The sequence below is a fragment of the Falco biarmicus genome, chromosome 4 (genome assembly GCF_023638135.1).
Source record: "Falco biarmicus isolate bFalBia1 chromosome 4, bFalBia1.pri, whole genome shotgun sequence".
Classification (NCBI taxonomy): Eukaryota; Metazoa; Chordata; class Aves; order Falconiformes; family Falconidae; genus Falco; species Falco biarmicus.
Genome location: NC_079291.1, coordinates 108856572 through 108883418, shown reverse-complemented (window position 1 = coordinate 108883418; position 26847 = coordinate 108856572). Strand labels below are relative to the sequence as shown.

Below are 26847 nucleotides of genomic sequence, written 5' to 3'. Positions count from 1 at the left end.
GAGCCTGAGCTGCTCCCAGTGCTGGCTGCCAAGCCAGCGGGCTCGTTGGGGTTGAGCTGGGAGCTGGTGTGAGCTCCAGGGAGTCCTTTGTCCCGGCAGCTCCGCACGTGGTTCGTTCCGTCCCAGCATGTTGCCAGTGCAGGAGCACGGTAACTCTTGGCACCATGCTCCTGAGCGGAAGGCAGAGATGAGTGCCGTGGAGGAAGCCCACCTTTGAGTGGCACTCGCTGCCACTTTGATCTGAAGAAGTAACTTGAACTGTGTCACGGCAGCCGTTCTGTCCTGCGCTTCTTTGCAGCCGTGGCTGTCGGCAAAGGTGCTGCAGTTTCCCAGCGGGGTTCCAGGACTGAGCCTCTGGGAGATCGCACCATGGGTACGTCATGGCTTTCTCCTCCCTTTGAGATCCGCCAGCTCAAAGCCCAAAGGTCAGCCCACTGGGGACCTCTGCAGCTGTGGGGACAGAGATCTGCACGTGTGTGCCGTCTCCTTGCGCGGTCCCCTTACCACTTCTGCAATCCAGTCCTGCCATTGTAGACCGCAGTAGATGACGGAAGCTGCTTTGGCTGTTCTGTTACAGGTGTGCCTGTAGGAAGGACTCGTCCAGCTCCTCGGCAGTGGGATGCTGCGCGAGGCTGGCATCGCAGGGGTGAGTAGTCTGTCTGTGCTGACCTCACAGGCTAAGCACTGGTCTTCTGTAATTTATTTGGGTGAAACTGAATCGGGTCCTTTCTGTTAAGGTTCTGCAATAGAAAAGTACCGAGCTGAAGGAGAAAACGAGTCCTCGGAGCTATTTGAGCAACTAAGGCATGTGCTGGAGGAATGGAAGAGAGGACACGGTGGGTACATTTCACTCTGCCTTCGCTGTGAAATTTGGCAGCTGAGCCACAGAGATGGTGCAGAGCCTCTGCCGCCAGTTGTGCTTCAAGCGGAGGGCCAGGGGCGGCTGCTGCCCCAGTTTTGCCGTTACGGCTCGGAGCTGGTTTGTGCAGGCGTCTGCTGGCAGGCAGATTTGAGGGCCTGGCGAGCGCTGAACTTGTGTTCAGCTCACGGGCAGCACTGCTTGCCCACTGGCCCAGTTCCAGGCCGGAGCGAGGTGCCAGGCGACGCCGGCTGCCCTTTCCTGATGCTGGAGGTCGGTGGGGATGCTGGTTCGGCAGGCTTCTTGGGCTGTGCTGCATCTCCCGTCTGCCGACCGATAGCTGGGATGGGGCAACCGTGACCGTTGCTGGTGCTTACAGGGAAGGGCGGAGGAGCCCTTCTCGAAAGGGCTGTTTCCCTGGCCGGACTGGCTGCAGCTTCTTCCCGTCCTCTTTGAAGGAAGGCATTTTGCATCGCTTTACACGTCGCCAAAAGTGCAATGCAAACCAAAAGATGGCCTGCAATTTCCTGGTCCCCCAGCAGGTCAGGCATGGCTGTTGCGTGGAGTCGGAACCAGGCGCAGGCTCTTCCCCCAGTGCCCACTCTGGCAAGTCACAGCAGCAGCCAAAGCTGAAAGTGTTTTGGGTTCGAGGCATCGGGACCACGTTCCGCAGATATGGGAAATGTGCCAAATGTCCCTCCCGCTCTAGCTGCATCCCCGAGCTTGCTGTGACTGCCGAGAGGCACAGGAGCAGCACAGAGCGGGATCCCTCCCTGAGCCGAGGTCCACAGCGATGCCCTGACTCCCAGACTAGGCAGAGGCTTAGGGGGAACCTCCCCGTCCTCCTGTGTCCTCTGTGCCTGAGACTCGCTGAGGCTTAACCTTCCCCCTCTGCTTTTTGGCAGTGCCGTCAAAGCCTGGAGAAGACCACCAGAGCAAGATAAATCGGGCTTATGAACCGGGCTCAGGTACGGAGCAGTCTTGCTGGGGTCCCCAAGTGGGAGACACATCCTGAAACCTGGGAGGTGCTGCAGGCGGTGCCTGTGCTGGAGAAAAGGCACTAGGGGCAGGGCAAGGCTTCAGTGCCACTTGAGGAGGCCTGAGTCTGTCCCCTGGGGTGTGGGAACTGTCTCACGGGGAGGGAGAGCTGGGGTGGCACTGCCTGCTGCAGGGACGGTTTCTGTCCGTGTCACTCAAAGGCTCAAGCAGCTGCGCCCCCCCTGTGCTCCCCTTCTGGCCTTCTGGGTTTGGTTGGGTGGGACACCCTGCCCCAAAGGGTGGGAACGTGCCTCCAGGCACCAGTACGGGGGGGAAAGAGAGAATGTCCTGGCTGGATCAATCGTGCTGCACGCTTACCAGTGGTGCGCAGGACGGGCTAACGTTCCTAGTTGCTCCTGCAGACATGATCAGCGAGAGAACCACAGAGTTTTATGATCCCCCGAGCACCTCAAATGTTCCGGGTCCCAGAGATCCTGGGAAGTTCTCGATTAAAGGTGCAGTAGCAGCTATTATTTCTCTGCAAGTTCAGATTGTGTTGGGCTGTGTCTGGATCTGGTGGCGAAGGAAGAAGAAAGCGTGAGTACATTTCCCTCCCTCCTCTTCCTCTGATGGCTGCTCAGAGCCACGAAGCATTTCTAGTCAGGCTGCCGCGGAGTGGCAGCCCGCTGGCTGCCCAAAAGCAAGGGCAGGACGAGAAAGAGCGGGGCAAGAGATTGCCCCAGCCAGGGAGGCGCCCAGTAGCGCTGGCTGGTGGCCACCGAACCTGCCCTGAGGAGTCCCCCTGCTCGGGGCTGCCATGAGGTGCGGGTGTCCACGTCGGCCAAGGCGTGCCAGCGGCTCTGCCCGTGCTGGGGAGCCTTGCCAGCTCTGGGCCGTGCTGTGGGGGACAGTCCGTGCGCCCCCTCTGCAGCTGAGCGCCTCAGCGGACTCCTCTCTCCACAGGCCCGTCGCTGGAGCTTCTAGAGTCCAGCAGGAAACCCATGGCTCTCGCTTGCACCGGGACAGCCAGAGCAGCGGCCCTGGCAGCCCTCAGAGCTGGACCGAAAGACAGCAGACACTGCCACCTGAACAACAAGCGTGCTCAGCCTCTCCATGGCCCGGGTGCCCCCCGAGCCCATTCGCAGCCACCCTGGAGCAGAGGAGCCAGACCAGCACCCTCCAGCCCCCTGCCAAACGGCAATGGCCCTCACGCCCCCCGAGCCCATTCCCAGACTCCGTGCATCAGAGGAACCAGAAAAGTGTCTACCAGCTGCAGCAGTCCCCACGTCCTCCACGCCCTCCGCCGCTACCGACAGCTCCGAGCCCACTACCGAGGACTCCGAACCCTCTGAACCCACCGCCACTACTGAGACCTCCGAGCCCTCCAAGCACCCTGCTGCTACCGAGACCTCTGAGCACTCCGAGCCCACCGCCACTACCGAGCCCTCCGAGCCCTGCGAGCCCCCTGCCACTACCGAGCCCTCCGAGCCCCTCGCTGCTACCGAGCCCTCCGAGCACTCTGAGCCTAACGCCGCTACCGAGCCCTCCGAGCCCTGCGAGCCCCCTGCCACTACCGAGCCCTCCGAGCCCCTCACTGCTACCGAGACCTTCGAGCACTCCGAGTCCACCGCCGCTACCAAGCCCTCCGAGCCCCTCACTGCTACCGAGACCTTCGAGCACTCCGAGTCCACCGCCGCTACCAAGCCCTCCGAGCCCTGCGAGCCCCCTGCCACTACCGAGCCCTCCGAGCCCCTCTCTGCTACAGAGACCTCCAAGCCCACCGAGCCCTCCGCCACTACCGAGCACCCACCACTTTTGAGCCCTCCAAGGCCTCCGACCTCCCACTGCTCTCCAAGCCCTCTGAGACCCCTGAGGGCCCTGAGCCTCCTGAGACTCCCACACACCCCTGAGCTCACTGCTCCAGCCGCACAGCAGGGGCTGAAGGCAGCCACACCAGGGTAGGAGCTGGGGGTGCACTGACAGAGCCCCAGCCGACAGCTTCGGGGCTCAGCCGCTGCCCGCCAAAGACAGTGTGACACAGGGCTGTCACACAAGTGTCCAGGGGGTACCAACAGCAAACCAAGCGAGGCACCAGCACCGGCTGGGCTCCACGCCTGGGTGCAGCCGTGGATGCCCACTATGTCGGTAGGCAGGAGCCGGGCACGGGCGCGTGGGGAAAGCCCCAATGGCGGCACTACGCGCTCTGCTCCACAGCTCATCCCTGACTGCCAGCCTGCTGCAAACAGGTCATTAGCCTGAGGGGCAGGTCCTGCCCCTTTCTCCTACAACGCAAGGCACCCTCTGATGCCATCCGGGCTGCTCCTGAAGTGATTAAATTGCTGGGAGAGCGGGAAGTGTGGTCAGGTCTCCTTCTCAATACAGTTCTCCTGCGTCGCCTGCAGAGAAGCCTCATGGCAAGTGGTGACTAGCGGTAGATGACAGAGCCCTGAGCACCGCCGCTGAACAGCGCCCTGTGGCTGCTCCCGGTCCGAGTGGTAGAGTCCCTTGTGCCAACGAAGAAGCCCTGCCAGGAGTGGTGACAGTAGCTGGGAAGGATAGGTGGTGTTGGCTCCCCGTGTCGGGGACAGATAGGGAGAGGTCTCCTTTCACCAGGCGGGGACTGCCGTTTACATGGACCGCCTGACCACAGTGTTTTGAACATTGTCCTGCCATTGCTCCTGCTCCACCAGCTGCAGAGCTGGAAGCATCAACATTAGCGCAGAGGTCGCTGTGATGCAGTTACTGTGTGACAGAAGGTGTGAAAGCCAGCGTCGCTGCAGCGAGGCTCCAATCCATCCCTTCCCGCTTTGTAGGCTACAGCGTGGCCAGACGTGCATCTAAAGCCTCTGGCTGCTGAGTCTCATGGCTAAGGCAGAGTGAAATACGGGATCATGGAATGTTTGGGGTTGGAAGGGACCTTTACAGGTCATTGAGTCCAACCCCCCTGCAATGAGCGCAGCCATCTTCAACAGGATCACTTTGCTCAGCTGAGCTTGAATGTTTCCAGGGATGGGGCGTCCACACCTCTCTGGGCAACCTGTTCCAGTGTTTCACCACCCTCAGCATAAAAAAAAAACCAACCTGCTGTCCTTGTGTCTAGTCTTAATCTGCCCTCTTCCAGCTTCAAACCATTGCCCCTTCTCCCTAGGGCTGCTGGCCCTGCTCAGATCTCTGTCCCCGTCTCTCTGATAAGCGCCCATTAAGTACTGGAAGACCAGAATCAGGTCTCCCCAGAGCCTTCTCTTCGCCAGGCTGAACAACCCCACCTCTCTCAGCTTTTTCTTTTTTCAGAGCAGAGGAGTTCCATCCCTTCGACCTTTTTGGTGGCTTCTTTTGATGCAGCCCAGGCCACGGTTGGCTTTCTGGCCTGCGAGCGCACATTGCTGGTTCATGCCCAGCTGTTCATCCACCAGTACCCCCAAGCCCTTCCTGGCACGGCGGCTCTCAGTGGTACCGGGCGTTGCCCTGACCCTGGTGCAGGACCTTGCACCTGGCCTTCTTGAGCCTCATGAGGTTCACATGGGCCGCTTCTCCAGCTTGACCAGGTCCCTCTGGACAGCAGCCCATCGCTCAGGCGCATCAGCTGCACCACTCAGCTTGGTGTCATCTGCAAGCTTGCTGAGGGTGCACCCGATCCCACTGCCTTATGTCATTGATGAAGCTATTAAACAGTACTGCTCCCAAGAGGGGACCCTGAGGGACACACTCGTCACCAGTCTCCGTCCGCACACTGAGCTGTTCACCACTGCCGTCAGGATGGCACTGTCCAGCCAGTTCCTTATCCACCAAGCAGTCCACGCATCAGATCCACATTTCTCCAATTGATGGAGAAGGATGCTGTGAGAGACAATATCAAAGGCCAAAGAAGCCTGGAGAGATGACAGCCGTAGCTCTTCCCTTGCCCACCGAGGCACTCACCCTACCATAGAAGGCCACTGGGTTGTTCAGGCAACATACACCCACCGTGTGTTCTCTCAAGGTTTCCTTTTGCACGTCAAATACTTTAAGAGAATATTTTTTCTGTTTTATTGATTGACTTTGCCCTTTGAGGACCCCAACAGAAAGTATTCCCTTAAGTTTCACGTGAAGGAGAAAGGGAAGAGTGAAGGCTTCATCTTTCCCGTCAAACAAACGTGACTTGTTAGCCCTGGGGTCCCCCAAGGCGCCAAACCGGGCTCCAGCCGGGAAGGTGCGCACAGGAGGGGATCTGGCACTTGTCTTGAGGCTGAAATCATTCACTCCTCAGCCTCGTGAGCTGTTGCTAACAGCACCGGAGGAGGTCAGAAATGCCCTGGCTGCGCTCCCCAGGTCATCTGGGGCACTGTGAGCTCCGCGCTGCCCCTGTGACAGTGCCCGGAAAAGAGGGCAGAGCTGCGGGCTCAGCCCCAGGTGGGACTGTGTGCCAGCCCTTGGACGGAGCTGCCCGACGGGGCGTGCTCCCCAGCCTGGGAGGGCAGCTGCCCCGGCTGTGCTCCAGCGGCTCTCCCCGTTGAGCGCCATTGCCATGCAGCCTGGGCCGGCCCTGAGGTCACAGTGGGGCTGCGAGGTGACAGTGGGGCTGTGAGGTCACGGAGCTCCACGGCGATGCACCAGCTATAAGTACCCACGCCTCAGCCCCCAGCCGCAACTGCACCACATGCAGCAGCAGCGGTGACAGCAGCACAGGATCATGTGGCTGAAGGGAGCCATGGCCCTCATTCAGCACTGCCTCCTCCTCCTCCTCCTCCTGGAGGCCCTACGTGCCAGGGCTGCCTGGGCTGCACCTTGGCAAGAGCAGGAAGCAGGTAAGCACTCGGCACATTTGCGACCTTTCACGGGCCAGCGGGCTCCTCTCCCCGAGAAGCGTGGATGTGGCTTTTCCCTCGAGCGCTTTGGTGAGGGCTTCCCCTGTGTGTGTGAGAGCTGTGCGGGTAAGAATGCCCCCAGGGGCCCTATGTTGGCCCACATGCTCCCTGAGGGGTCTTGTTCATGGCATGGCTTAACGAGCGTGTTGGAGAGCTGCCAGGTGCCGGCCAAGAGGTCACCAGGCCCCTCTGCAGCGCTGGCAATCTCCCCGGGGTCTGGCTCCCACGCTGCTACCTGAGCCCCTTCCAGTGCCTGCGGTTCACTAAGGCACAAGCGGATGCCAACAGGCAATGGCAACATTTCCCCTCTGTGCTTGCTTCTGGGTGAGGATGCTGCCAAAGTTTATCGAGATGCATGGCAGGCTGTTGGTTTGGAGCCCTTGGGGCATCCTGCAGGTAAGCGCTCTATGTCCCTTTCCTTGAAAGAAGAAACAGTGTCAATGTGGCAAGAGCTTACTCATGTGCAATTCTCCTGAAGAGCCTCCCAAGGGTTACACCATCCCGAATTCGTAGCCCGTTGCTGCCCTCCAGCCTGAGAGCCATCCCACGGGTAAATCAGTGGGAGGAAGCTGCATCTACCCTCTAGGCTTCTTTCCGCCTGAAGAGCAAGTTGCTCCGTCCGTGGCCCATGCGCAGACATGGAGGAGAGCAGAGAGGGAACGGGCCGGGCTCAGAGATGCGCCCTGTGGAGCTTTGCCTTGCAAAGCTGTCTGCTGGCCCCTGCGAGTCATCTGAGTTCTTAAGGCAAATGTTGGAGGAACAGGAGAGAGGACACGGTGGGCACATTTCACTCTGCCTTCGCTGTGAAATTTGGCAGCTGAGCCACAGAGATGGTGCAGAGCCTCTGCCGCCAGTTGTGCTTCAAGCGGAGGGCCAGGGGCGGCTGCTGCCCCAGTTTTGCCGTTACGGCTCGGAGCTGGTTTGTGCAGGCGTCTGCTGGCAGGCAGATTTGAGGGCCTGGCGAGCGCTGAACTTGTGTTCAGCTCACGGGCAGCACTGCTTGCCCACTGGCCCAGTTCCAGGCAGGAGCGAGGTGCCAGGCGACGCCGGCTGCCCTTTCCTGATGCTGGAGGTCGGTGGGGATGCTGGTTCGGCAGGCTTCTTGGGCTGTGCTGCATCTCCCGTCTGCCGACCGATAGCTGGGATGGGGCAACCGTGACCGTTGCTGGTGCTTACAGGGAAGGGCGGAGGAGCCCTTCTCGAAAGGGCTGTTTCCCTGGCCGGACTGGCTGCAGCTTCTTCCCGTCCTCTTTGAAGGAAGGCATTTTGCATCGCTTTACACGTCGCCAAAAGTGCAACGCAAACCAAAAGATGGCCTGCAATTTCCTGGTCCCCCAGCAGGTCAGGCGTGGCTGTTGCGTGGAGTCGGAACCAGGCGCAGGCTCTTCCCCCAGTGCCCACTCTGGCAAGTCACAGCAGCAGCCAAAGCTGAAAGTGTTTTGGGTTCGAGGCATCGGGACCATGTTCCGCAGATATGGGAAATGTGCCAAATGTCCCTCCCGCTCCAGCTGCATCCCCGAGCTTGCTGTGACTGCCGAGAGGCACAGGAGCAGCACAGAGCGGGATCCCTCCCTGAGCCGAGGTCCACAGCGATGCCCTGACTCCCAGACTAGGCAGAGGCTTAGGGGGAACCTCCCCGTCCTCCTGTGTCCTCTGTGCCTGAGACTCGCTGAGGCTTAACCTTCCCCCTCTGCTTTTTGGCAGTGCCGTCAAAGCCTGGAGAAGACCACCAGAGCAAGATAAATCGGGCTTATGAACCGGGCTCAGGTACGGAGCAGTCTTGCTGGGGTCCCCAAGTGGGAGACACATCCTGAAACCTGGGAGGTGCTGCAGGCGGTGCCTGTGCTGGAGAAAAGGCACTAGGGGGAGGGCAAGGCTTCAGTGCCACTTGAGGAGGCCTGGGTCTGTCCCCTGGGGTGTGGGAACTGTCTCACGGGGAGGGAGAGCTGGGGTGGCACTGCCTGCTGCAGGGACGGTTTCTGTCCGTGTCACTCAAAGGCTCAAGCAGCTGCGCCCCCCCTGTGCTCCCCTTCCGGCCTTCTGGGTTTGGTTGGGTGGGACACCCTGCCCCAAAGGGTGGGAACGTGCCTCCAGGCACCAGTACGGGGGGGAAAGAGAGAATGTCCTGGCCGGATCAATCGTGCTGCACGCTTACCAGTGGTGCGCAGGACGGGCTAACGTTCCTGATTGCTCCTGCAGATGATGTCACCGAGAGAACCACAGAGCTTTACAATCCCCCGAGCCCCCCAGCTGTTTCCGGTCCCAGAGACCCTGGAAAGCTCTCTACTATAGGTGCAGTAGCGGCTGTTGTTTCTCTGCAAGTTGCCATTGTGTTGGGCTGTGTCGTGGTCTGGTGGCGAAGGAAGAAGAAAGCGTGAGTACATTTCCCTCCCTCCTCTTCCTCTGATGGCTGCTCAGAGCCACGAAGCATTTCTAGTCAGGCTGCCGCGGAGTGGCAGCCCGCTGGCTGCCCAAAAGCAAGGGCAGGACGAGAAAGAGCGGGGCAAGAGATTGCCCCAGCCAGGGAGGCGCCCAGTAGCGCTGGCTGGTGGCCACCGAACCTGCCCTGAGGAGTCCCCCTGCTCGGGGCTGCCATGAGGTGCGGGTGTCCACGTCGGCCAAGGCGTGCCAGCGGCTCTGCCCGTGCTGGGGAGCCTTGCCAGCTCTGGGCCGTGCTGTGGGGGACAGTCCGTGCGCCCCCTCTGCAGCTGAGCGCCTCAGCGGCCTCCTCTCTCCACAGGCCCGTCGCTGGAGCTTCAAGACTCCAGCATATAAAGAGCTGCTTCTACCAGTGCCTGAGCAGTCAGAGCAGGTGCCCCAGCACCCCTGAGATCTGGATCCCACGCCAGCAGACGCCACTGCCACCTGAAAGGCCAAACTACTCGCCTTGCTCGAGCCCGTACCCAGGTACCATGACGCAGAGGAGCCAGGAGAGTATCTACGAACCGCAGGAGCCTCCACAGCCCCAGAGCCCCGCATCGCTCCCCAGCCCTCCAAGGACCCCAACCCCCAAGGATTTCAAGCCCTCTGAGCCTCCTGAGACTCCCACACACCCCTGAGCTCACTGCTCCAGCCGCACAGCAGGGGCTGAAGGCAGCCACACCAGGGTAGGAGCTGGGGTGCACTGACAGAGCCCCAGCCGACAGCTTCGGGGCTCAGCCGCTGCCCGCCAAAGACAGTGTGACACAGGGCTGTCACACAAGTGTCCAGGGGGTACCAACAGCAAACCAAGCGAGGCACCAGCACCGGCTGGGCTCCACGCCTGGGCGCAGCCGTGGATGCCCACTGTGTCGGCAGGCAGGAGCTGGGCACGGGCACGTGGGGAAAGCCCCAATGTGTTTTACCACCCTCGGCATAAAAAAATAAACTGCTGTCCTCATGTCTAGTCTCAGTGTGCCCTCTTTTATATGAAAACCCTATGTGCTATTACCACAGCAGGGTCTGCTACAAGGCCCTAGCTTTACTTGCTGCTGCTGAGGTTTAGAAAAGCATGACAGCCACGTGGGCTACAACGAGCTGAGGAGGTACATGAAGGTGTCTCAGAGTGAGCTACAGTAGCAAGGCGACTTTCACTACACTGTGAAACTCTGCAGCCAACCAGTGGCTCTTCCTATATATTTCTTCCAGCAGGAACCCATGGTTTCTTCTTCTAAGAGGAAAACAGAAACTGAGTATACTTGAGTAATACCAAGTATTGGTAGGCATGGCATGGGAGGGCAGCGGCAGCCTTGTACCTTTTCTCAGCACTTTTTTGCTCAGCTCAGGTCCCCATCACTGATGGCAGGCTTTCCCTACTACCTACACCAGAGCTGGAAGCATCCACATTAGCGCAGAGGTCGCTGTGAGGCAGTTACTGTGTGACAGAAGGTGTGAAAGCCAGCGTCGCTGCAGCGAGGCTCCAATCCATCCCTTCCCGCTTTGTAGGCTACAGCGTGGCCAGACGTGCATCTAAAGCCTCTGGCTGCTGAGTCTCATGGCTAAGGCAGAGTGAAATACGGGATCATGGAATGTTTGGGGTTGGAAGGGACCTTTACAGGTCATTGAGTCCACCCCCCCTGCAATGAGCAGAGCCATCTTCAATGGGATCACTTGTTGGGGTCTGCAGCGGGTCTACAGACAAATTAGTTGACTTCAAAGGCTTAGTCGTATACCTTGAAGACAGCCACAAATTGCCAGGTACGTAAACAGGATGTGAAGAACCGTAACTTAGAACCACAGCACACGGGCACCTACAGCAACAGCAAATAGCAAGCAAGAAGAAGAACACAAACACCTTTCAGGGTCAGACACATGTAATGTCTAAGATATATAAATCATTTGTATAAGCAATAAAGGCCATTTTGTTGATCCCAGCCATGCAGCCATAGTGTTTTTTCAGTCCGCCTCGACTTGGATCACCACAATCACTTTGCTCAGCTGAGCTTGAATGTTTCCAGGGATGGGGCGTCCACCACCTCTCTGGGCAACCTGTTCCAGTGTTTCACCACCCTCAGCATAAAAAAAAACCAACCTGCTGTCCTTGTGTCTAGTCTTAATCTGCCCTCTTCCAGCCTCAAACCATTGCCCCTTCTCCCTAGGGCTGCTGGCCCTGCTCAGATCTCTGTCCCCGTCTCTCTGATAAGCGCCCATTAAGTATTGGAAGACCAGAATCAGGTCTCCCCAGAGCCTTCTCTTCGCCAGGCTGAACAACCCCACCTCTCTCAGCCTTTTCTTTTTTCAGAGCAGAGGAGTTCCATCCCTTCGACCTTTTTGGTGGCTTCTTTTGATGCAGCCCAGGCCACGGTTGGCTTTCTGGCCTGCGAGCGCACATTGCTGGTTCATGCCCAGCTGTTCATCCACCAGTACCCCCAAGCCCTTCCTGGCACGGCGGCTCTCAGTGGTACCGGGCGTTGCCCTGACCCTGGTGCAGGACCTTGCACCTGGCCTTCTTGAGCCTCATGAGGTTCACATGGGCCGCTTCTCCAGCTTGACCAGGTCCCTCTGGACAGCAGCCCATCGCTCAGGCGCATCAGCTGCACCACTCAGCTTGGTGTCATCTGCAAGCTTGCTGAGGGTGCACCCGATCCCACTGCCTTATGTCATTGATGAAGCTATTAAACAGTACTGCTCCCAAGAGGGGACCCTGAGGGACACACTCGTCACCAGTCTCCGTCCGCACACTGAGCTGTTCACCACTGCCGTCAGGATGGCACTGTCCAGCCAGTTCCTTATCCACCAAGCAGTCCACGCATCAGATCCACATTTCTCCAATTGATGGAGAAGGATGCTGTGAGAGACAATATCAAAGGCCAAAGAAGCCTGGAGAGACGACAGCCGTAGCTCTTCCCTTGCCCACCGAGGCACTCACCCTACCATAGAAGGCCACTGGGTTGTTCAGGCAACATACACCCACCGTGTGCTCTCTCAAGGTTTCCTTTTGCACGTCAAATACTTTAAGAGAATATTTTTTCTGTTTTATTGATTGACTTTGCCCTTTGAGGACCCCAACAGAAAGTATTCCCTTAAGTTTCACGTGAAGGAGAAAGGGAAGAGTGAAGGCTTCATCTTTCCCGTCAAACAAACGTGACTTGTTAGCCCTGGGGTCCCCCAAGGCGCCAAACCGGGCTCCAGCCGGGAAGGTGCGCACAGGAGGGGATCTGGCACTTGTCTTGAGGCTGAAATCATTCACTCCTCAGCCTCGTGAGCTGTTGCTAACAGCACCGGAGGAGGTCAGAAATGCCCTGGCTGCGCTCCCCAGGTCATCTGGGGCACTGTGAGCTCCGCGCTGCCCCTGTGACAGTGCCCGGAAAAGAGGGCAGAGCTGCGGGCTCAGCCCCAGGTGGGACTGTGTGCCAGCCCTTGGACGGAGCTGCCCGACGGGGCGTGCTCCCCAGCCTGGGAGGGCAGCTGCCCCGGCTGTGCTCCAGCGGCTCTCCCCGTTGAGCGCCATTGCCATGCAGCCTGGGCCGGCCCTGAGGTCACAGTGGGGCTGCGAGGTGACAGTGGGGCTGTGAGGTCACGGAGCTCCACGGCGATGCACCAGCTATAAGTACCCACGCCTCAGCCCCCAGCCGCAACTGCACCACATGCAGCAGCAGCGGTGACAGCAGCACAGGATCATGTGGCTGAAGGGAGCCATGGCCCTCATTCAGCACTGCCTCCTCCTCCTCCTCCTCCTGGAGGCCCTACGTGCCAGGGCTGCCTGGGCTGCACCTTGGCAAGAGCAGGAAGCAGGTAAGCACTCGGCACATTTGCGACCTTTCACGGGCCAGCGGGCTCCTCTCCCCGAGAAGCGTGGATGTGGCTTTTCCCTCGAGCGCTTTGGTGAGGGCTTCCCCTGTGTGTGTGAGAGCTGTGCGGGTAAGAATGCCCCCAGGGGCCCTATGTTGGCCCACATGCTCCCTGAGGGGTCTTGTTCATGGCATGGCTTAACGAGCGTGTTGGAGAGCTGCCAGGTGCCGGCCAAGAGGTCACCAGGCCCCTCTGCAGCGCTGGCAATCTCCCCGGGGTCTGGCTCCCACGCTGCTACCTGAGCCCCTTCCAGTGCCTGCGGTTCACTAAGGCACAAGCGGATGCCAACAGGCAATGGCAACATTTCCCCTCTGTGCTTGCTTCTGGGTGAGGATGCTGCCAAAGTTTATCGAGATGCATGGCAGGCTGTTGGTTTGGAGCCCTTGGGGCATCCTGCAGGTAAGCGCTCTATGTCCCTTTCCTTGAAAGAAGAAACAGTGTCAATGTGGCAAGAGCTTACTCATGTGCAATTCTCCTGAAGAGCCTCCCAAGGGTTACACCATCCCGAATTCGTAGCCCGTTGCTGCCCTCCAGCCTGAGAGCCATCCCACGGGTAAATCAGTGGGAGGAAGCTGCATCTACCCTCTAGGCTTCTTTCCGCCTGAAGAGCAAGTTGCTCCGTCCGTGGCCCATGCGCAGACATGGAGGAGAGCAGAGAGGGAACGGGCCGGGCTCAGAGATGCGCCCTGTGGAGCTTTGCCTTGCAAAGCTGTCTGCTGGCCCCTGCGAGTCATCTGAGTTCTTAAGGCAAATGTTGGAGGAACAGGAGAGAGGACACGGTGGGCACATTTCACTCTGCCTTCGCTGTGAAATTTGGCAGCTGAGCCACAGAGATGGTGCAGAGCCTCTGCTGCCAGTTGTGCTTCAAGCGGAGGGCCAGGGGCGGCTGCTGCCCCAGTTTTGCCGTTACGGCTCGGAGCTGGTTTGTGCAGGCGTCTGCTGGCAGGCAGATTTGAGGGCCTGGCGAGCGCTGAACTTGTGTTCAGCTCACGGGCAGCACTGCTTGCCCACTGGCCCAGTTCCAGGCCGGAGCGAGGTGCCAGGCGACGCCGGCTGCCCTTTCCTGATGCTGGAGGTCGGTGGGGATGCTGGTTCGGCAGGCTTCTTGGGCTGTGCTGCATCTCCCGTCTGCCGACCGATAGCTGGGATGGGGCAACCGTGACCGTTGCTGGTGCTTACAGGGAAGGGCGGAGGAGCCCTTCTCGAAAGGGCTGTTTCCCTGGCCGGACTGGCTGCAGCTTCTTCCCGTCCTCTTTGAAGGAAGGCATTTTGCATCGCTTTACACGTCGCCAAAAGTGCAACGCAAACCAAAAGATGGCCTGCAATTTCCTGGTCCCCCAGCAGGTCAGGCGTGGCTGTTGCGTGGAGTCGGAACCAGGCGCAGGCTCTTCCCCCAGTGCCCACTCTGGCAAGTCACAGCAGCAGCCAAAGCTGAAAGTGTTTTGGGTTCGAGGCATCGGGACCATGTTCCGCAGATATGGGAAATGTGCCAAATGTCCCTCCCGCTCCAGCTGCATCCCCGAGCTTGCTGTGACTGCCGAGAGGCACAGGAGCAGCACAGAGCGGGATCCCTCCCTGAGCCGAGGTCCACAGCGATGCCCTGACTCCCAGACTAGGCAGAGGCTTAGGGGGAACCTCCCCGTCCTCCTGTGTCCTCTGTGCCTGAGACTCGCTGAGGCTTAACCTTCCCCCTCTGCTTTTTGGCAGTGCCGTCAAAGCCTGGAGAAGACCACCAGAGCAAGATAAATCGGGCTTATGAACCGGGCTCAGGTACGGAGCAGTCTTGCTGGGGTCCCCAAGTGGGAGACACATCCTGAAACCTGGGAGGTGCTGCAGGCGGTGCCTGTGCTGGAGAAAAGGCACTAGGGGGAGGGCAAGGCTTCAGTGCCACTTGAGGAGGCCCGAGTCTGTCCCCTGGGGTGTGGGAACTGTCTCACGGGGAGGGAGAGCTGGGGTGGCACTGCCTGCTGCAGGGACGGTTTCTGTCCGTGTCACTCAAAGGCTCAAGCAGCTGCGCCCCCCCTGTGCTCCCCTTCCGGCCTTCTGGGTTTGGTTGGGTGGGACACCCTGCCCCAAAGGGTGGGAACGTGCCTCCAGGCACCAGTACGGGGGGGAAAGAGAGAATGTCCTGGCCGGATCAATCGTGCTGCACGCTTACCAGTGGTGCGCAGGACGGGCTAACGTTCCTGATTGCTCCTGCAGATGATGTCACCGAGAGAACCACAGAGCTTTACAATCCCCCGAGCCCCCCAGCTGTTTCCGGTCCCAGAGACCCTGGAAAGCTCTCTACTATAGGTGCAGTAGCGGCTGTTGTTTCTCTGCAAGTTGCCATTGTGTTGGGCTGTGTCGTGGTCTGGTGGCGAAGGAAGAAGAAAGCGTGAGTACATTTCCCTCCCTCCTCTTCCTCTGATGGCTGCTCAGAGCCACGAAGCATTTCTAGTCAGGCTGCCAAAAGCAAGGGCAGGATGAGAAAGAGCGGGGCAAGAGATTGCCCCAGCCAGGGAGGCGCCCAGTAGCACTGGCTGGTGGCCACCGAACCTGCCCTGAGGAGTCCCCCTGCTCGGGGCTGCCATGAGGTGCGGGTGTCCACGTCGGCCAAGGCGTGCCAGCGGCTCTGCCCGTGCTGGGGAGCCTTGCCAGCTCTGGGCCGTGCTGTGGGGGACAGTCCGTGCGCCCCCTCTGCAGCTGAGCGCCTCAGCGGCCTCCTCTCTCCACAGGCCCGTCGCTGGAGCTTCAAGACTCCAGCATATAAAGAGCTGCTTCCACCAGTGCCTGAGCAGTCAGAGCAGGTGCCCCAGCACCCCTGAGATCTGGATCCCACGCCAGCAGACGCCACTGCCACCTGAAAGACCAAACTACTCGCCTTGCTCGAGCCCGTACCCAGGTACCATGACGCAGAGGAGCCAGGAGAGTATCTACGAACCGCAGGAGCCTCCACAGCCCCAGAGCCCCGCATCGCTCCCCAGCCCTCCAAGGACCCCAACCCCCAAGGATTTCAAGCCCTCTGAGCCTCCTGAGACTCCCACACACCCCTGAGCTCACTGCTCCAGCCGCACAGCAGGGGCTGAAGGCAGCCACACCAGGGTAGGAGCTGGGGCGCACTGAGTAGAGCCCCAGCCGACAGCTTCGGGGCTCAGCCGCTGCCCGCCAAAGACAGTGTGACACAGGGCTGTCACACAAGTGTCCAGGGGGTACCAACAGCAAACCAAGCGAGGCACCAGCACCGGCTGGGCTCCACGCCTGGGCGCAGCCGTGGATGCCCACTGTGTCGGCAGGCAGGAGCTGGGCACGGGCACGTGGGGAAAGCCCCAATGTGTTTTACCACCCTCGGCATAAAAAAATAAACTGCTGTCCTCATGTCTAGTCTCAGTGTGCCCTCTTTTATATGAAAACCCTATGTGCTATTACCACAGCAGGGTCTGCTACAAGGCCCTAGCTTTACTTGCTGCTGCTGAGGTTTAGAAAAGCATGACAGCCACGTGGGCTACAACGAGCTGAGGAGGTACATGAAGGTGTCTCAGAGTGAGCTACAGTAGCAAGGCGACTTTCACTACACTGTGAAACTCTGCAGCCAACCAGTGGCTCTTCCTATATATTTCTTCCAGCAGGAACCCATGGTTTCTTCTTCTAAGAGGAAAACAGAAACTGAGTATACTTGAGTAATACCAAGTATTGGTAGGCATGGCATGGGAGGGCAGCGGCAGCCTTGTACCTTTTCTCAGCACTTTTTTGCTCAGCTCAGGTCCCCATCACTGATGGCAGGCTTTCCCTACTACCTACACCAGAGCTGGAAGCATCCACATTAGCGCAGAGGTCGCTGTGAGGCAGTTACTGTGTGACAGAAGGTGTGAAAGCCAGCGTCGCTGCAGCGAGGCTCCAATCCATCCCTTCCCGCTTTGTAGGCTACAGCGTGGCCAGACGTGCATCTAAAGCCTCTGGCTGCTGAGTCTTATGGCTAAGGCAGAGTGAAATACGGGATCATGGAATGTTTGGGGTTGGAAGGGACCTTTACAGGTCATTGAGTCCACCCCCCCTGCAATGAGCAGAGCCATCTTCAATGGGATCACTTGTTGGGGTCTGCAGCGGGTCTACAGACAAATTAGTTGACTTCAAAGGCTTAGTCGTATACCTTGAAGACAGCCACAAATTGCCAGGTACGTAAACAGGATGTGAAGAACCGTAACTTAGAACCACAGCACACGGGCACCTACAGCAACAGCAAATAGCAAGCAAGAAGAAGAACACAAACACCTTTCAGGGTCAGACACATGTAATGCCTAAGATATATAAATCATTTGTATAAGCAATAAAGGCCATTTTGTTGATCCCAGCCATGCAGCCATAGTGTTTTTTCAGTCCGCCTCGACTTGGATCACCACAATCACTTTGCTCAGCTGAGCTTGAATGTTTCCAGGGATGGGGCGTCCACACCTCTCTGGGCAACCTGTTCCAGTGTTTCACCACCCTCAGCATAAAAAAAAAACCAACCTGCTGTCCTTGTGTCTAGTCTTAATCTGCCCTCTTCCAGCTTCAAACCATTGCCCCTTCTCCCTAGGGCTGCAGGCCCTGCTCAGATCTCTGTCCCCGTCTCTCTGATAAGCGCCCATTAAGTATTGGAAGACCAGAATCAGGTCTCCCCAGAGCCTTCTCTTCGCCAGGCTGAACAACCCCACCTCTCTCAGCCTTTTCTTTTTTCAGAGCAGAGGAGTTCCATCCCTTCGACCTTTTTGGTGGCTTCTTTTGATGCAGCCCAGGCCACGGTTGGCTTTCTGGCCTGCGAGCGCACATTGCTGGTTCATGCCCAGCTGTTCATCCACCAGTACCCCCAAGCCCTTCCTGGCACGGCGGCTCTCAGTGGTACCGGGCGTTGCCCTGACCCTGGTGCAGGACCTTGCACCTGGCCTTCTTGAGCCTCATGAGGTTCACATGGGCCGCTTCTCCAGCTTGACCAGGTCCCTCTGGACAGCAGCCCATCGCTCAGGCGCATCAGCTGCACCACTCAGCTTGGTGTCATCTGCAAGCTTGCTGAGGGTGCACCCGATCCCACTGCCTTATGTCATTGATGAAGCTATTAAACAGTACTGCTCCCAAGAGGGGACCCTGAGGGACACACTCGTCACCAGTCTCCGTCCGCACACTGAGCTGTTCACCACTGCCGTCAGGATGGCACTGTCCAGCCAGTTCCTTATCCACCAAGCAGTCCACGCATCAGATCCACATTTCTCCAATTGATGGAGAAGGATGCTGTGAGAGACAATATCAAAGGCCAAAGAAGCCTGGAGAGACGACAGCCGTAGCTCTTCCCTTGCCCACCGAGGCACTCACCCTACCATAGAAGGCCACTGGGTTGTTCAGGCAACATACACCCACCGTGTGCTCTCTCAAGGTTTCCTTTTGCACGTCAAATACTTTAAGAGAATATTTTTTCTGTTTTATTGATTGACTTTGCCCTTTGAGGACCCCAACAGAAAGTATTCCCTTAAGTTTCACGTGAAGGAGAAAGGGAAGAGTGAAGGCTTCATCTTTCCCGTCAAACAAACGTGACTTGTTAGCCCTGGGGTCCCCCAAGGCGCCAAACCGGGCTCCAGCCGGGAAGGTGCGCACAGGAGGGGATCTGGCACTTGTCTTGAGGCTGAAATCATTCACTCCTCAGCCTCGTGAGCTGTTGCTAACAGCACCGGAGGAGGTCAGAAATGCCCTGGCTGCGCTCCCCAGGTCATCTGGGGCACTGTGAGCTCCGCGCTGCCCCTGTGACAGTGCCCGGAAAAGAGGGCAGAGCTGCGGGCTCAGCCCCAGGTGGGACTGTGTGCCAGCCCTTGGACGGAGCTGCCCGACGGGGCGTGCTCCCCAGCCTGGGAGGGCAGCTGCCCCGGCTGTGCTCCAGCGGCTCTCCCCGTTGAGCGCCATTGCCATGCAGCCTGGGCCGGCCCTGAGGTCACAGTGGGGCTGCGAGGTGACAGTGGGGCTGTGAGGTCACGGAGCTCCACGGCGATGCACCAGCTATAAGTACCCACGCCTCAGCCCCCAGCCGCAACTGCACCACATGCAGCAGCAGCGGTGACAGCAGCACAGGATCATGTGGCTGAAGGGAGCCATGGCCCTCATTCAGCACTGCCTCCTCCTCCTCCTCCTCCTGGAGGCCCTACGTGCCAGGGCTGCCTGGGCTGCACCTTGGCAAGAGCAGGAAGCAGGTAAGCACTCGGCACATTTGCGACCTTTCACGGGCCAGCGGGCTCCTCTCCCCGAGAAGCGTGGATGTGGCTTTTCCCTCGAGCGCTTTGGTGAGGGCTTCCCCTGTGTGTGTGTGAGAGCTGTGCAGGTAAGAATGCCCCCAGGGGCCCTATGTTGGCCCACACGCTCCCTGAGGGGTCTTGTTCATGGCATGGCTTAACGAGCGTGTTGGAGAGCTGCCAGGTGCCGGCCAAGAGGTCACCAGGCCCCTCTGCAGCGCTGGCAATCTCCCCGGGGTCTGGCTCCCACGCTGCTACCTGAGCCCCTTCCAGTGCCTGCGGTTCACTAAGGCACAAGCGGATGCCAACAGGCAATGGCAACATTTCCCCTCTGTGCTTGCTTCTGGGTGAGGATGCTGCCAAAGTTTATCGAGATGCATGGCAGGCTGTTGGTTTGGAGCCCTTGGGGCATCCTGCAGGTAAGCGCTCTATGTCCCTTTCCTTGAAAGAAGAAACAGTGTCAATGTGGCAAGAGCTTACTCATGTGCAATTCTCCTGAAGAGCCTCCCAAGGGTTACACCATCCCGAATTCGTAGCCCGTTGCTGCCCTCCAGCCTGAGAGCCATCCCACGGGTAAATCAGTGGGAGGAAGCTGCATCTACCCTCTAGGCTTCTTTCCGCCTGAAGAGCAAGTTGCTCCGTCCGTGGCCCATGCGCAGACATGGAGGAGAGCAGAGAGGGAACGGGCCGGGCTCAGAGATGCGCCCTGTGGAGCTTTGCCTTGCAAAGCTGTCTGCTGGCCCCTGCGAGTCATCTGAGTTCTTAAGGCAAATGTTGGAGGAACAGGAGAGAGGACACGGTGGGCACATTTCACTCTGCCTTCGCTGTGAAATTTGGCAGCTGAGCCACAGAGATGGTGCAGAGCCTCTGCTGCCAGTTGTGCTTCAAGCGGAGGGCCAGGGGCGGCTGCTGCCCCAGTTTTGCCGTTACGGCTCGGAGCTGGTTTGTGCAGGCGTCTGCTGGCAGGCAGATTTGAGGGCCTGGCGAGCGCTGAACTTGTGTTCAGCTCACGGGCAGCACTGCTTGCCCACTGGCCCAGTTCCAGGCCGGAGCGAGGTGCCAGGCGACGCCGGCTGCCCTTTCCTGATGCTGGAGGTCGGTGGGGATGCTGGTTCGGCAGGCTTCTTGGGCTGTGCTGCATCTCCCGTCTGCCGACTGATAGCTGGGATGGGGCAACCGTGACCGTTGCTGGTGCTTACAGGGAAGGGCGGAGGAGCCCTTCTCGAAAGGGCTGTTTCCCTGGCCGGACTGGCTGCAGCTTCTTCCCGTCCTCTTTGAAGGAAGGCATTTTGCATCGCTTTACACGTCGCCAAAAGTGCAACGCAAACCAAAAGATGGCCTGCAATTTCCTGGTCCCCCAGCAGGTCAGGCGTGGCTGTTGCGTGGAGTCGGAACCAGGCGCAGGCTCTTCCCCCAGTGCCCACTCTGGCAAGTCACAGCAGCAGCCAAAGCTGAAAGTGTTTTGGGTTCGAGGCATCGGGACCATGTTCCGCAGATATGGGAAATGTGCCAAATGTCCCTCCCGCTCCAGCTGCATCCCCGAGCTTGCTGTGACTGCCGAGAGGCACAGGAGCAGCACAGAGCGGGATCCCTCCCTGAGCCGAGGTCCACAGCGATGCCCTGACTCCCAGACTAGGCAGAGGCTTAGGGGGAACCTCCCCGTCCTCCTGTGTCCTCTGTGCCTGAGACTCGCTGAGGCTTAACCTTCCCCCTCTGCTTTTTGGCAGTGCCGTCAAAGCCTGGAGAAGACCACCAGAGCAAGATAAATCGGGCTTATGAACCGGGCTCAGGTACGGAGCAGTCTTGCTGGGGTCCCCAAGTGGGAGACACATCCTGAAACCTGGGAGGTGCTGCAGGCGGTGCCTGTGCTGGAGAAAAGGCACTAGGGGGAGGGCAAGGCTTCAGTGCCACTTGAGGAGGCCTGGGTCTGTCCCCTGGGGTGTGGGAACTGTCTCACGGGGAGGGAGAGCTGGGGTGGCACTGCCTGCTGCAGGGACGGTTTCTGTCCGTGTCACTCAAAGGCTCAAGCAGCTGCGCCCCCCCTGTGCTCCCCTTCCGGCCTTCTGGGTTTGGTTGGGTGGGACACCCTGCCCCAAAGGGTGGGAACGTGCCTCCAGGCACCAGTACGGGGGGGAAAGAGAGAATGTCCTGGCCGGATCAATCGTGCTGCACGCTTACCAGTGGTGCGCAGGACGGGCTAACGTTCCTGATTGCTCCTGCAGATGATGTCACCGAGAGAACCACAGAGCTTTACAATCCCCCGAGCCCCCCAGCTGTTTCCGGTCCCAGAGACCCTGGAAAGCTCTCTACTATAGGTGCAGTAGCGGCTGTTGTTTCTCTGCAAGTTGCCATTGTGTTGGGCTGTGTCGTGGTCTGGTGGCGAAGGAAGAAGAAAGCGTGAGTACATTTCCCTCCCTCCTCTTCCTCTGATGGCTGCTCAGAGCCACGAAGCATTTCTAGTCAGGCTGCCGCGGAGTGGCAGCCCGCTGGCTGCCCAAAAGCAAGGGCAGGACGAGAAAGAGCGGGGCAAGAGATTGCCCCAGCCAGGGAGGCGCCCAGTAGCGCTGGCTGGTGGCCACCGAACCTGCCCTGAGGAGTCCCCCTGCTCGGGGCTGCCATGAGGTGCGGGTGTCCACGTCGGCCAAGGCGTGCCAGCGGCTCTGCCCGTGCTGGGGAGCCTTGCCAGCTCTGGGCCGTGCTGTGGGGGACAGTCCGTGCGCCCCCTCTGCAGCTGAGCGCCTCAGCGGCCTCCTCTCTCCACAGGCCCGTCGCTGGAGCTTCAAGACTCCAGCATATAAAGAGCTGCTTCTACCAGTGCCTGAGCAGTCAGAGCAGGTGCCCCAGCACCCCTGAGATCTGGATCCCACGCCAGCAGACGCCACTGCCACCTGAAAGACCAAACTACTCGCCTTGCTCGAGCCCGTACCCAGGTACCATGACGCAGAGGAGCCAGGAGAGTATCTACGAACCGCAGGAGCCTCCACAGCCCCAGAGCCCCGCATCGCTCCCCAGCCCTCCAAGGACCCCAACCCCCAAGGATTTCAAGCCCTCTGAGCCTCCTGAGACTCCCACACACCCCTGAGCTCACTGCTCCAGCCGCACAGCAGGGGCTGAAGGCAGCCACACCAGGGTAGGAGCTGGGGCGCACTGAGTAGAGCCCCAGCCGACAGCTTCGGGGCTCAGCCGCTGCCCGCCAAAGACAGTGTGACACAGGGCTGTCACACAAGTGTCCAGGGGGTACCAACAGCAAACCAAGCGAGGCACCAGCACCGGCTGGGCTCCACGCCTGGGCGCAGCCGTGGATGCCCACTGTGTCGGCAGGCAGGAGCTGGGCACGGGCACGTGGGGAAAGCCCCAATGTGTTTTACCACCCTCGGCATAAAAAAATAAACTGCTGTCCTCATGTCTAGTCTCAGTGTGCCCTCTTTTATATGAAAACCCTATGTGCTATTACCACAGCAGGGTCTGCTACAAGGCCCTAGCTTTACTTGCTGCTGCTGAGGTTTAGAAAAGCATGACAGCCACGTGGGCTACAACGAGCTGAGGAGGTACATGAAGGTGTCTCAGAGTGAGCTACAGTAGCAAGGCGACTTTCACTACACTGTGAAACTCTGCAGCCAACCAGTGGCTCTTCCTATATATTTCTTCCAGCAGGAACCCATGGTTTCTTCTTCTAAGAGGAAAACAGAAACTGAGTATACTTGAGTAATACCAAGTATTGGTAGGCATGGCATGGGAGGGCAGCGGCAGCCTTGTACCTTTTCTCAGCACTTTTTTGCTCAGCTCAGGTCCCCATCACTGATGGCAGGCTTTCCCTACTACCTACACCAGAGCTGGAAGCATCCACATTAGCGCAGAGGTCGCTGTGAGGCAGTTACTGTGTGACAGAAGGTGTGAAAGCCAGCGTCGCTGCAGCGAGGCTCCAATCCATCCCTTCCCGCTTTGTAGGCTACAGCGTGGCCAGACGTGCATCTAAAGCCTCTGGCTGCTGAGTCTCATGGCTAAGGCAGAGTGAAATACGGGATCATGGAATGTTTGGGGTTGGAAGGGACCTTTACAGGTCATTGAGTCCAACCCCCCTGCAATGAGCGCAGCCATCTTCAATGGGATCACTTGTTGGGGTCTGCAGCGGGTCTACAGACAAATTAGTTGACTTCAAAGGCTTAGTCGTATACCTTGAAGACAGCCACAAATTGCCAGGTACGTAAACAGGATGTGAAGAACCGTAACTTAGAACCACAGCACACGGGCACCTACAGCAACAGCAAATAGCAAGCAAGAAGAAGAACACAAACACCTTTCAGGGTCAGACACATGTAATGCCTAAGATATATAAATCATTTGTATAAGCAATAAAGGCCATTTTGTTGATCCCAGCCATGCAGCCATAGTGTTTTTTCAGTCCGCCTCGACTTGGATCACCACAATCACTTTGCTCAGCTGAGCTTGAATGTTTCCAGGGATGGGGCGTCCACACCTCTCTGGGCAACCTGTTCCAGTGTTTCACCACCCTCAGCATAAAAAAAAAACCAACCTGCTGTCCTTGTGTCTAGTCTTAATCTGCCCTCTTCCAGCTTCAAACCATTGCCCCTTCTCCCTAGGGCTGCTGGCCCTGCTCAGATCTCTGTCCCCGTCTCTCTGATAAGCGCCCATTAAGTATTGGAAGACCAGAATCAGGTCTCCCCAGAGCCTTCTCTTCGCCAGGCTGAACAACCCCACCTCTCTCAGCCTTTTCTTTTTTCAGAGCAGAGGAGTTCCATCCCTTCGACCTTTTTGGTGGCTTCTTTTGATGCAGCCCAGGCCACGGTTGGCTTTCTGGCCTGCGAGCGCACATTGCTGGTTCATGCCCAGCTGTTCATCCACCAGTACCCCCAAGCCCTTCCTGGCAGGGCGGCTCTCAGTGGTACCGGGCGTTGCCCTGACCCTGGTGCAGGACCTTGCACCTGGCCTTCTTGAGCCTCATGAGGTTCACATGGGCCGCTTCTCCAGCTTGACCAGGTCCCTCTGGACAGCAGCCCATCGCTCAGGCGCATCAGCTGCACCACTCAGCTTGGTGTCATCTGCAAGCTTGCTGAGGGTGCACCCGATCCCACTGCCTTATGTCATTGATGAAGCTATTAAACAGTACTGCTCCCAAGAGGGGACCCTGAGTGACACACTCGTCACCAGTCTCCGTCCGCACACTGAGCTGTTCACCACTGCCGTCAGGATGGCACTGTCCAGCCAGTTCCTTATCCACCAAGCAGTCCACGCATCAGATCCACATTTCTCCAATTGATGGAGAAGGATGCTGTGAGAGACAATATCAAAGGCCAAAGAAGCCTGGAGAGATGACAGCCGTAGCTCTTCCCTTGCCCACCGAGGCACTCACCCTACCATAGAAGGCCACTGGGTTGTTCAGGCAACATACACCCACCGTGTGCTCTCTCAAGGTTTCCTTTTGCACGTCAAATACTTTAAGAGAATATTTTTTCTGTTTTATTGATTGACTTTGCCCTTTGAGGACCCCAACAGAAAGTATTCCCTTAAGTTTCACGTGAAGGAGAAAGGGAAGAGTGAAGGCTTCATCTTTCCCGTCAAACAAACGTGACTTGTTAGCCCTGGGGTCCCCCAAGGCGCCAAACCGGGCTCCAGCCGGGAAGGTGCGCACAGGAGGGGATCTGGCACTTGTCTTGAGGCTGAAATCATTCACTCCTCAGCCTCGTGAGCTGTTGCTAACAGCACCGGAGGAGGTCAGAAATGCCCTGGCTGCGCTCCCCAGGTCATCTGGGGCACTGTGAGCTCCGCGCTGCCCCTGTGACAGTGCCCGGAAAAGAGGGCAGAGCTGCGGGCTCAGCCCCAGGTGGGACTGTGTGCCAGCCCTTGGACGGAGCTGCCCGACGGGGCGTGCTCCCCAGCCTGGGAGGGCAGCTGCCCCGGCTGTGCTCCAGCGGCTCTCCCCGTTGAGCACCATTGCCATGCAGCCTGGGCCGGCCCTGAGGTCACAGTGGGGCTGCGAGGTGACAGTGGGGCTGTGAGGTCACGGAGCTCCACGGCGATGCACCAGCTATAAGTACCCACGCCTCAGCCCCCAGCCGCAACTGCACCACATGCAGCAGCAGCGGTGACAGCAGCACAGGATCATGTGGCTGAAGGGAGCCATGGCCCTCATTCAGCACTGCCTCCTCCTCCTCCTCCTCCTGGAGGCCCTACGTGCCAGGGCTGCCTGGGCTGCACCTTGGCAAGAGCAGGAAGCAGGTAAGCACTCGGCACATTTGCGACCTTTCACGGGCCAGCGGGCTCCTCTCCCCGAGAAGCGTGGATGTGGCTTTTCCCTCGAGCGCTTTGGTGAGGGCTTCCCCTGTGTGTGTGTGAGAGCTGTGCAGGTAAGAATGCCCCCAGGGGCCCTATGTTGGCCCACACGCTCCCTGAGGGGTCTTGTTCATGGCATGGCTTAACGAGCGTGTTGGAGAGCTGCCAGGTGCCGGCCAAGAGGTCACCAGGCCCCTCTGCAGCGCTGGCAATCTCCCCGGGGTCTGGCTCCCACGCTGCTACCTGAGCCCCTTCCAGTGCCTGCGGTTCACTAAGGCACAAGCGGATGCCAACAGGCAATGGCAACATTTCCCCTCTGTGCTTGCTTCTGGGTGAGGATGCTGCCAAAGTTTATCGAGATGCATGGCAGGCTGTTGGTTTGGAGCCCTTGGGGCATCCTGCAGGTAAGCGCTCTATGTCCCTTTCCTTGAAAGAAGAAACAGTGTCAATGTGGCAAGAGCTTACTCATGTGCAATTCTCTTGCAGAGCCTCCCAAGGGTTACACCATCCCGAATTCGTAGCCCGTTGCTGCCCTCCAGCCTGAGAGCCATCCCACGGGTAAATCAGTGGGAGGAAGCTGCATCTACCCTCTAGGCTTCTTTCCGCCTGAAGAGCAAGTTGCTCCGTCCGTGGCCCATGCGCAGACATGGAGGAGAGCAGAGAGGGAACGGGCCGGGCTCAGAGATGCGCCCTGTGGAGCTTTGCCTTGCAAAGCTGTCTGCTGGCCCCTGCGAGTCATCTGAGTTCTTAAGGCAAATGTTGGAGGAACAGGAGAGAGGACACGGTGGGCACATTTCACTCTGCCTTCGCTGTGAAATTTGGCAGCTGAGCCACAGAGATGGTGCAGAGCCTCTGCTGCCAGTTGTGCTTCAAGCGGAGGGCCAGGGGCGGCTGCTGCCCCAGTTTTGCCGTTACGGCTCGGAGCTGGTTTGTGCAGGCGTCTGCTGGCAGGCAGATTTGAGGGCCTGGCGAGCGCTGAACTTGTGTTCAGCTCACGGGCAGCACTGCTTGCCCACTGGCCCAGTTCCAGGCAGGAGCGAGGTGCCAGGCGACGCCGGCTGCCCTTTCCTGATGCTGGAGGTCGGTGGGGATGCTGGTTCGGCAGGCTTCTTGGGCTGTGCTGCATCTCCCGTCTGCCGACCGATAGCTGGGATGGGGCAACCGTGACCGTTGCTGGTGCTTACAGGGAAGGGCGGAGGAGCCCTTCTCGAAAGGGCTGTTTCCCTGGCCGGACTGGCTGCAGCTTCTTCCCGTCCTCTTGAAGGAAGGCATTTTGCATCGCTTTACACGTCGCCAAAAGTGCAATGCAAACCAAAAGATGGCCTGCAATTTCCTGGTCCCCCAGCAGGTCAGGCGTGGCTGTTGCGTGGAGTCG

The 26847-nt window shown here is 58.7% G+C and overlaps 2 long non-coding RNA genes across 2 annotated transcripts; both read left to right on the top strand.

The window, feature by feature from the left end:
• The first annotated feature begins 7536 nt into the window (after positions 1–7536).
• LOC130148943 (uncharacterized) lies at positions 7537–15340 on the top strand. The gene is made up of 3 exons (XR_008821715.1): positions 7537–8448; positions 8881–14721; positions 15154–15340. It is a non-coding gene; the product is annotated as an uncharacterized LOC130148943 (long non-coding RNA).
• A 5008-nt stretch (positions 15341–20348) lies between these two features.
• On the top strand, positions 20349–22318 carry LOC130148928 (uncharacterized). The gene is made up of 3 exons (XR_008821707.1): positions 20349–20971; positions 21404–21578; positions 21945–22318. It is a non-coding gene; the product is annotated as an uncharacterized LOC130148928 (long non-coding RNA).
• Positions 22319–26847: the final 4529 nt, after the last annotated feature.